Raw genomic sequence first — 11438 nt, 5'->3', positions numbered from 1 at the left:
GTTATAGATTTTCCTGTGCAAACTGCACCCATGCTTAATAGGTGAACTTTTTTTTTTTTTCAGCACTAACTCAGCAAATACAACAATCTTTCTTTCATGCAATTAAGTAAAGCTAGATTAATTATCTGAGTCATCTTAATTTCAGAGGGAGGATCAGCATATTCTAAGGAAGTGATTTACTCCTACTAGTTTATCTTAGGATCAAGCTTATTAGTAAATAAATAAATAAATAAATAAAGCTTGAGATTTTTATGCTATCTTTACCTGTAATAACTCAAGATATTTCATGAAAACCATCTCAGGAGTTTTCTGAAATACAAATGCTGTTTCTTCTTTTGATAGTAAATCCAATTACCAGATGGAGTAGATTTGTTTAAAGCTCATATTACCCTGTCATTGAATGTTAGGGTTAGCAGTGATGAGAAAGAACAGATAACCTAAACTTCCCACATTATAAATGAGAACACAGGCTAGAGGAATGAGGTGGCTTTCTCAAGGTCACACAACTTCATGTCAGAGATGACACTGGGGCCAGCTCTTCTAAATCCCTGCTTGCTATTTGTGACTGCATTCCACTCACAGGATCACAAGAAAATCAACACACATTTCTTAAATTGTAGGTAAACTCATTTTCAATCAGATTTCCAATCAAAATGACACTAAAAGAAAATAATATCTTTTGATGAATTGTGTAGCAGCATACATTTTGTTTAGGATGGACGATTTTGAAAGCATCTAATCACACTAATCACACATTTTTTTAATCAATTTACGTATATTACTTTCCAAACATCAATGAATGATGTTAATATTTTGGCATTTAATCTATCATCTACTATGTTTGGATTGAATTTCCTCTGAAATAATAATAATATTTTTCAAATATATAGTGCTTTGTATAGTTATATACATTATCCTATTATAGGGGGCTTTTTTTTTTCACCAATATATTACTTAAATGGAAAATTGTCTGAAAATAGGGTACAGATGTAACAAAGACCTAAAACATTTAGTGTTGCTTGTGAAACAAGACAGTGTTGAAGGCTGCAAGGATAGTGATAAAACTAATAGTGTTGTTGTTTTGTGCTGTCAAATTAGCTTTGACCACAATGACCCTATGTACAAAAGAACGAAACATTACCCATTCCTGAGCCATCCTCACAATCGTTGCCATGCTTAAGACTACTGTCACAGTCACTGTGTCAATCCATCTCATTGAGAGCTTACCCTTTGTTGCTGACTATATGCTCCGCCAGTCATTATATCCTTCTTTAGGGATTGGTCACTTCTGACAACATGAGCAAAATATGACAGATGAAATCTAGCCATTCTTATTTCTGCTTCTAGAGACTAAAAAGATGGTGGCTCATCTTTGTGTAGTGAAAAACAAGGGTTCCAAAAAGGCCATTCACATTAACCTGGAAAATAGAAAATGTACCCAATTAACCCATGCATGTCAATAAAGAGATTTCCAGGTGATTGGTTTCTTTTGCCTGAATGTGATAAGATAATGGGAAGAAAGAGATGAGCTAAAGAGAGAACAATTCAGTATGTAAGCAAAATTTCAAATCCAGAACTTGCTGGGCTGAAAAATAAAATTGCTTCATACTTCCAGAATCTCCAGCTGGCAAAAGAGTCTCAAAATAAGCAATGGCTTCAGGGAAAAAAGTAAACCATAGATGTAGTTATAAGATTCTTTGTTAAGACCCCAGAAAGATTCTAGCCTGCATGATTCTCATATTGTTGTTGTTATGTGCCGTCGAATCAGACAGACCCATAGGGACCCCTCCTTGGGTTTCCGAGGCAGTGTCACTAAGGAAGTAGATTGCCCCATCTTCCTTCTGAGGAGTGGCTGGTGGGTTTGAACTGCCAACCTTCTGGTTAGCAGTCAAGTGCCTTGGCAAAAATAACTTTGAAGAATCTTAGAATTGCTGTCTCATCAAAATCGTACCCATAGCACAAAATAAAGTTCTCTACAAGAGGATTATGGGCGTGGTTTGTGGGAGATGGAGTGACTCCTAATGTGATTCTTAGAGAGCTCACAAAGTTTCAAAGGAACATACATGTTTGGACAAGAAAAGACAACAATCTTTCAAAAGCAAAAGATGTCTCTGGGCTCTCAACTTCCTACAGGAAGGGGAGAGGCTGAAAAAGGCTTCTTGGGGCAAATATGGGCCATTTCCTATGGGAAGAAGAATGTTTCAAAGGGAAGGATCCTAGACTGTAGAACCAAAGCCACATAAAACAATGAAATAGAGAATGATTTCTTATAGGCAGAATTAGTCCTAGTCAAGGAACATTTCCTGCTTCCAGAGTAGAGGGTGCTGGATTTTAAGATTTTTATGGATGAATCATTTCTATGTGTCTCCTGTTACTCTCCCTTTTTTACAGGAGTGTTTATTGCAGTTACCCTTTCCCTGTCTCACCATAGTATGTCAGATGTGTGGAAGGCAGATGATATTTCTTCTCATTCACAAGTCTCTAGATAGAAGAAGAGGAAGAAGAGGAAGAGGAAGAGGAGGAAGAAGAAGAAGAGGAGGAAGAAGAGGAGGAGGAAGAAGAAAGAAGAAAGAAGAAAGAAGAAGAAGAAGAAGGAGGAGGAGGAGGAGGAGGGCTCACTGAGTCTAATCCACACCTGGGTCTGATGCAGAATATAATATCATGGACTTCAAGTTCTGTACTGTGATTTGATGAGAGTTTCTTCTTGTTATTGTTGTTTTTATTTGTTTGTTTAATTTTTTAGGGAAAAGGTCTTGTTAGAAAGTAAGCTTTGCATATGAAGAGATATAAATCAATGTAGCCAGACAAAGGGCTATTCTTTTTTTATTTAAAATATTTTATTTACATTTGATGGCAATATACACAATTAACAATATATCCATTCACAATTTCTACATGAATAGCTCAATGACGTTGGTTATATACTTCACATTATGTGACCATTGTCACTATATCTACCTATATTATTTCATCATGATTAAAACAGACCCTCTGGCCCTTAAGGTTCTCATCCATACTTCACATTAACTGTTTTCATTTGAAACTCATACAGATAATGCTTTAAAAGAGTGTTAGGCTGAAGGCAAATCAAACCAAAACCGAAACCAAATTCACTGCTGTCGAGTGGATTCCACTCATAGCGACCCCTCCTTGGTTTTCCGAAGTGGTAACTCTATGGAAATAAGATTACCCAATCTTCCTTCTGAGGAGTGGCTGGTGGGTTGGAATTGCCTGTCTTCTGGTTAGCAGTCAAATGCCTTAGGCACTATGCTACCAGAGCCCCCTCAAAGGTAATATTCTTTATTGTTGTTGTTATGTGCCGTTGAGTCAGCCCTGACTCATAGCGACACCTCCTTGGGTTTCCGAGGCAGTATCACTACGGAAGTAGGATTGCCCAACCTTCCTTCCGAGGAGTGGCTGATGGGTTTGAACCGCCAGCCATCTGGTGAGCAGTCAAGTGCCTTAGTCATTATGCTACCAGAGCTCCCATGTTCTTTATTAATTGGCCTAAACTGTTATTTAGTTTAATGATGGCTTCATAGGATAGTTTTGGTTCAATGTTTAAAGATTATTTTCACTCATTAGATTTGGGGATTTCCCTGGTCTCAGTGGAGCTAGTAAATTAGGTTTCTATGTGAGTTTGAAGTTCTATTTCATGCTTTCTTTTCTTTTAATCAGTATCAATCTGTTGAGTCCTTCATCAAAACATTCAGTAATGGTAGTCATTTCTTCTGGTCCCATGGTAATGAAGGTAATAGTTTATGGAGGCAATTAACCAGCAGTCCATTTCCTTCTCCAATTGCTAGACTCCTTTCCTCTGCTGTTCCAGGTAATGGAGACAAATTGTTGTATTGTGGGTGGCTGCTCGCAAGCTTTTAAGATGCCAGGTGCTACTCACTGAAGTAGGATGTAGAACAAAACTCTAAAGCAATGTTAGGCCAATTGACTGAGTAAACTCATGAAGTCATGACCTTCTACTTTTGAACCAAGAAAATGAAGAGGGAGGGTGTTTCTTGATTGTCATACTAATAGTGTCCAGTGAATGAGACCTCTCAGACACCTATGTATAACATCCTTTCAAAATATTCTGGGTTTGGCTATGGCACTTGCTCAGGGTATTGGGGCATCAGCAAAAGCAATGCAAGAAGTCCTTAATAAGCTATTTTATTTTGGGTCTTGTCCTCCAAGAACACTTTTGCCTTCATGTGAGGGAGCCAAGCCCATCCCAGCCACCTTGAGAGTTAAAGACCCCACAGAGACAGAGGCCCAGCCATCTCAGATGTACCAGTTGAGCCCAGTTTCCAGCTATCCCTCAACTGAATCAGTCACATGAAATAGCCCAGTGAGATCCAGCTAAGGACATACCAGCCAACCTGAAGAATTGTGAAACATAATAAATTGTGGCTATTTAAAGCACTGAATTCTTGAAGGACACTTCAGTACTCAACAAGAAGTAACTGAAACAGGACTTTCCAACAACAACAGTAGAAGCTAGAGTAAAGTAAGCAACATCTTCAAAATTATTGTAGGGACCACTGTGGAAAATGGTATGTCACTTCCTTAAAAAGCTAGATATAGAAATACCATATAATTCAGCAATCTCATGGTTAGGCATATATCATAGAGAAATAAGAACTGTGACACAAACAGATACATGCACACTCATGTTCATCAAAGCACTATTCACAACAGCAAAAGATGGAAACAATGTAAATGCCCATCAACAGAGGAATGGATCAACAAATAATGGTATATACACAATGAAATATTACAAAGGTTAAAAAACATTGATGAATCTGCCAAACATCTCATAGCATGGATGAACTGAGAGGTCATTATGCTGAGTGAAATAAGTCAATAACCAAGGAACAAATGTTGTATGAGATCACTATTATAAAACAACAAGAAAAGCTTTTCCCAGCAAAAAATAAAAAATAAATATTTTTTCATGGTTACCAGGAGTGGGTATGAAAGGGAAGGTAAACTAGCAACTACAGTGTAGACACATGTTAACTTGGATAAAGGGAAAGATTAAAAAGAGAGTGCAAGAGAGAAATTATTTAGGAAAAAACAATTTTTTACCTAGAATCCTTTTTGGATTCAAACCATCAGTTAAGTGAAAGGGTAGAATAACACCTTTAGATAAACAAGATCTTAGAATTTTACCTCCAATGTAATTGTTGTTGGAAGACAGACTCTAATAAATGAGAAATTAAATCAGGGAAAAAGAGGTAAATTTCAGGAAAGGGAGATCTAATCCAGAAGAAAGAAAATTGAAAAAGCAAATCCTCAAGACTGGGCAATCTACTTGCACAAAAATTTACCACCTCAGAAAACCAAACGAGGTCGCTATGAGTCAGAATTGACTCAATGGCAGTGAATTTGGTTTTTGACTTTCAGGATGAATGTGAAAGAAATTCCCCCGTTAATAGCTATGCACAGGCCTAGCTCACTAGATTACAAAGTCCGTAGACCCTTAATGACTGGTTTCTAATAGAAAGAAAAAAGGTATTTCAACATGTTAAGAGGAGATTAACCCTCTGTCAGGGAGATGAAAGATTAATTAATTATAGCTACTTAGAAATCTAAAAGGATACAAAAGAGTCAAAGAATTCTTTTCAGGGAAAACAAAATAATTTACAAGAAATAAAATGGCTACCATAAGGCACCAAAGACTTACCTGGAACTAATAGATTCATAATAATGTAACAACTTCACCACCGAATATTAATTTAAAAAATATCATCAGTATTTTGAAAAGGCGGGAAAGTGAAAGAAAGCATGTATATTAGGGCAGAGGTTGTCAAAGAGATGAATCTTCATCTTACACATTAAGAAGTCAATGGATAACATCTAAAAATGAGAACATTAATAAATAGAAGCTAATGAATGTTTTATAGAAATGTGAATAATTACTGTAGAAAAATAAACTAAAAGATTTTGAAGTGGTTGGCACATTGAGGAGGTGGGAAGTAGATAGGCAGACCATGGTCTACTATTTTTTGTTATAAATTTACAGAGCAGTTTAACTCTAAAGACTATGTACTGAATACATTTTATTTTTATTATAATTATTTGAACAGATATGTCTGTGACTGAAATTCATAATTGCTACAGAAGTTAGTAGTTTAAAATGGTCACCAAAATGGAAATTCTGGAAGGGGTTGAGAGCAAGCAATATGTCTAACTTCACCAATTAATTCACTGCACTTCCTGATTGAGAAGAATAATTGCTGGAGTCACACTCTTCAGTGCAAGATTCATGACCTTCTAGATCTAACAAATTTGTGTGAAAGATGGCAAAGATAGATTCTGAGGGATGGTCAGGCTGTCCTTAAACATGAATTTTATTAGGTTGAGGGGCATCAGAGCCTTGAACAGAATTCATGTAAATAAAACAAATGAAAGACCATGAGACCATGAAAAAAAAAGGATAATTAAAATTTCCCTGCTTGAGGATAAAGACAAGTAGTCTTGAAGGCAGATGGGGGAAAAAAATAAATAAATAATTATAATAAATAAATGTGGGGAAAAGGCCAAGGAAGCCAGAGAGAGATTAACAAAGGGAATTATCCACTTAAGCCCAGAGTCCAGGTGAAGAGCCTGTGGAGGACAGCAGCAGCTGCCACTCAGGGCCCTCTCCCAGTTTGCAATCTCTATTACAAAATGAGAACATTTCAATTAAATAAGTGTATGTGAAATAATCATGTGCTACCACCCCTTTATTTCCTAAATTGCTGTCCTCAGGACAGAGGTCAGAGAACAGAAAGAACATCTGCTGCAAAATAAATCAGAGACGCTCTGGTTCATTGCCCTTGCATCTGTCAAAATGTGTAATGGTTTCTGTAATCTCCTCACAGTGCGAATAGCTTACCTGGTTCCCTGGGAAGGTCAGCCGACTTCTCAGGTTTTTCCAGGTTATGACTGTGTTTATTCTTGTATTAAAAAACCACATACTATTGATAACCTACTATGATGATGGGCACTATTTGTGCTGTCATGGAGATATTATTCAAAATGAGTAGATATAAACAATAAATAAATCAAAAAGAAACAAACAAATGCCTCCCACATGGTGAAAAATAGTGATACAGTGAAATGTATACAGTGAAATAAAATAGCCGGAAGCTGTTACAGAGAGGACAATAAACTTTAGATACTGTAGAGTATGTGGTTCGTGCAGGTCTCTCTGTGGAGAAGATATTTATGCTGAGATCCCAATATCAAGAATATCAAGAAGGAGCCAGCCAGCCCAGTGATGATCAGGGGAAAAAGGATAGCAAGAGCAAATAACCTGAGGGGGGATAGATTTGTTATTTTCAAGAACAGAAAAAAAGACTAGTGTGGCTAAGTGCTACTAGATGAAGTTGGAGAGCTAGACCGGGACAGATGGTACATGCCAGGATAATGAACACATGAAGACAATCAAAGTCCTTATTTGACATGCATATGTGACTGTATAAAAGGCATTTCAAATGTCACAAGCCCTTCAAATGTTCCTCCTCATGTTGTCTCATCAAAATAAATGGCCACTCAGTTGTTCAAGTCAATATTGTGGATCCATAATTGCTCTCTTTTCTTCACTCTCCAAATCCAATTTATTAGCAAATTTAATAGATTCTACTTTCAAAACATGTGTCACATCTCTTTGCACCTTCATTCTCCACAACTGTCACATTTATCCTAACTGAACTCCTTGCTTCCTTCTGCCTCCCTGGAAGTCATTTTTCTAGCAACAACACTGAAGAGCTTGCATGAATGTAGTCCTTATATCATTTACTTTATCACAAATACTCATTGGTATGCCGTTGATAAAATGCAAGGTAGGAGATGGTCAGATAAATTTGAATAAGCTATCAATAGCAGATAGGTCAAGTGAATTGCCTGAGAGCACACAAAAAAATTTGCTCATTAATGCAATTCATTCACTCAATAATACTTTTATTTAGTTATTTATTTTAGTTGCCTCATATTGCCAGGCATTGTGGTAGATACTTGACTACAGTGGTAAATAAAAAACAAATGAATCTGGTTTTATGATCCTATCTTCAGAGAGCTTGTAGTCTACTGGAAGGTTGAAATATTTTAGACCATTTTTTAACTTCTTTTTCCTTTCTTTCTTTCTTTTTTTTAAAAAATTATGATTTGGGTGAAATAAGTTTACAGAGCAAATTGGCTTTCTACTCAATATTTCATGAACATTTTATTTTGTAACTCTCATTGCAATCCCCACAATGTAACAGCATTCTTACCGCATCCTCCCTGTGTTCACCATTTTCCTTCATCCTTATTTCCTAGCTGTTCTGGTTACCTAGTGCTGCTCTGACAAGAAATATACCACAAATGGGATAGCCTTACAAACAGGAGTTTATTCTTACAATTTGGAGGCTTTAAGTCCAAGTTCAAAGTGCCAGGCTCTAGGAGCTGTGTAAAAGCCCCTCAACCTTGAGGTCCAACTCTGCCTCCTGCTCCCGGCCCGCTGGAGCTAGAGGCTTTTCTTCGCTCAGACAGCTGCCGGCTGCTGAGCCTGAGAAACCCCAAGGTTGACAAGTCAAAAGGCACAGTCCCTATGTTACTAAACCACACAGCAGGCCATTAACTTAAGTCCATTGTAAGTCCCAAGGTTGGCAGAGCATAGCAGGCTGCTGAGTAATGACATGGCGACATGCAGGGTCCAAGCATGCCATAGGCTAAAGACCATTTCCCAAGGGTTCTGCTTATATACAGGAAGCAGACCACATTCCCTAAGGCAGCTAGTCAGCTGCTCACAGTAGATTCCACCATGGAGTTGGTTACCAATCTCATCATGGGGAATACTACATCCAGCTGCCCAGCCACTCAACCAGGCCTAGCCAAGTTGACACAAAAACATAACCACCACTCTATTCCTCTGCTTTTTGAGCTTTATCCCTGGGCAAATACTGTCCTTTTCAGCTTGTATGAATGGTTGTTTTAAGTAGTACATACCTTCTTGGTGTTACTGTTCAGTATACATAGATCTGTCTACAGTTTGACTGAAAGCTGAGCTACAGGGGTGGAATACAGTTCCAGACTTGGAGGGTGTCAAAGGCCCTTAAATATTTTAGATATTATTAAATAAATAAATATGCAACCATGAATTATTATAAATGCTACAAAGAAAAATAATAGAATTCTGAAAGAAAAAAAAAAATGATAAGAGGGATTATTTGGATTTTGGTGTCATTTTTGAAGATATGATATTTAGACTGGTCCCTGGAAGATGAATAAGATTTAAGCAGTCTTCTAGGCCATGAGATAAGAAAAGGCTTACTGTGTTTGAATAAGTGAAAGATTGCTGGTATGGTTGCAGTATAATGAACAAAACAAAAAGAGATATTATTCAAATTTACAAACCACCTACTAAAGGCCAAGAAGAAGAAATGGAAGATTTTTATGAACTTCTGCAGTCCAATATTGACCAAACATGCTATCATGATGTATTATTAATTACTGATGACTGAAATGCAAAAGTTGGAATAATAATAAAGGAAGCACCTGTTGGAAAATATGGCCTTGGTGATAGAAATGATGTCAGAGACCACATGATAGAATTTTGCAAGACCAACAACTTATTCACTGCAAATGCCTTTTTTCAACAATATAAATGGCAACTATACACATGGGACCTTGCTAGATGGAATAAACAGGGATTAAATCAACTACATCTGTGGAAAGTGGTGATGGAGAAGCACTATATCATCTGTCAGTACAAGGAGAGGAGCTGAATGTGGAACAGCCCATCAATATTCATAAGCAAATTCAGGTTGAAGCTGAAGAACATTAACAAAATTCCACGAAAGCCAAAATACAAACTTGAGTATATTCCATCTGACTTTAGAGACTATCTGAAGAAGATTTGACTCACTGAACACCAATTACCAAAGACCAGACAAGTTGTAGGATGACATCAAGAACATCATAGATGAAGAAAGCAAAATGTAATTGAAAAGACAAGAAAGGAATAAAAGACCAAAATGGATGTCAGCAGAAACTCTGAAACTTACTCTTCAATAGAGTAGCTAAAGCAAATGGAAGAAATGATGAAATGAAAGAGCTGGATATAACATTTCAAAGGGCAATTGGAGAAGACAAAGTAAGATATTACTGTGAAATAAGCTAAGTTCTGGAACTGGGAAACCAAAAAGGAAGACTACACTTGGCTGAAAGATCATGATCAAGCAAAAAGAAATTAAGAAAAGATTCAAGCCTTGAGTTGTGATATTGAAGGATTCTATGGTCAAAATATTGCACAAAGCAGGAAAAGTCGAAAGAAGATGGAAGAACTACACAGAGTCACTGTATCAAAACAAATTGATTGGCATTCCACCACTTCAGGAAGGAACATGATCAAGGACCAATGATATTGAATGAAGAAGTCCCAGCTGCTCTGAAGGAATTGGTGAAAAACGGGGCCCCAGGAATTGACATAATACCCATTGAGATGCTTCAAAAAATGGATGCAGCTCTGGAAACATGTTTCCATTTATGCCAAGAAATTAGAAGACAGCTACCTGGCCAATAGCCTGTTCCAAAAGTTATCCAATAGAATGTGAAAATTATAGAATATCATTAATATCAGACACAAGTAAAATTTTGGTGCAGATAATTCATAAAGGTTTCAGCAGTACATCCACAGGGAACTTCTAGAAATTCAAGCCACATTAAGAAGAGGTCATGGAATGAGGGATATCATTGCTGATGTCATATAGATCTTTGCTGAAAGCAAAGAATACCAGAAAGATGTTTACCTGTGTTTGTTGACTATACAAAGGCATTTGACTTTGTGGATCATAATAAATTATGGATAACATAGTGAAGAATGGGAATTCCAGAACACTTAATTGTGTTCCTGAGGAACACAATACCTAGACCAAGAGGCAGTCCTTTGGACACAACAAGGGAATATGCACTGAGCCAGCAGGGCTCCTTTAGATGTGTATGTTGTTGTTGTTGTTATGTGCTGTTGAGTCGGACCCGACTCATAGCAACCCTCCTTGAATTTCCAAGGTGGTATCACTACAAAAGTAGATTGCCTAACTTTCCTTCTGAGGAGTAGCTGGTGAGTCTGAACCACCAGCCTTCTGGTTAGCAGTTGTGTGCCTTAGGCACTATGCTACCAGAGCTCCCTTAGATGAGTATAGAATACTATAATTTTAATTTGCATTTTCCCAATTAGTGAGATTGACAATTTTTTCCTCATATATGCTAGTAATTTGGATTTATTTTCTGTGAATTAACTATTCACTGCATTTGCTTATTTTCTTTTTATTTTGATTATTTATCTTGTTCTGCTAATAGTGATTTGTAGGATATGTATAAATGGTACTAGTTATCTTTTGGCCCATTGTTTTATATGCATTTTAAGATTAGCTTATCATTCATAATGAAAAATTCTTTCAGACTTTTTTTTTTTTTTT

Source organism: Orycteropus afer, unplaced genomic scaffold (genome assembly GCF_000298275.1).
Source record: "Orycteropus afer afer isolate SDZICR_OR568_19922 unplaced genomic scaffold, OryAfe1.0 scaffold00025, whole genome shotgun sequence".
In the NCBI taxonomy this organism is placed as follows: Eukaryota; Metazoa; Chordata; class Mammalia; order Tubulidentata; family Orycteropodidae; genus Orycteropus; species Orycteropus afer.
This window is presented reverse-complemented; position numbering follows the sequence as displayed.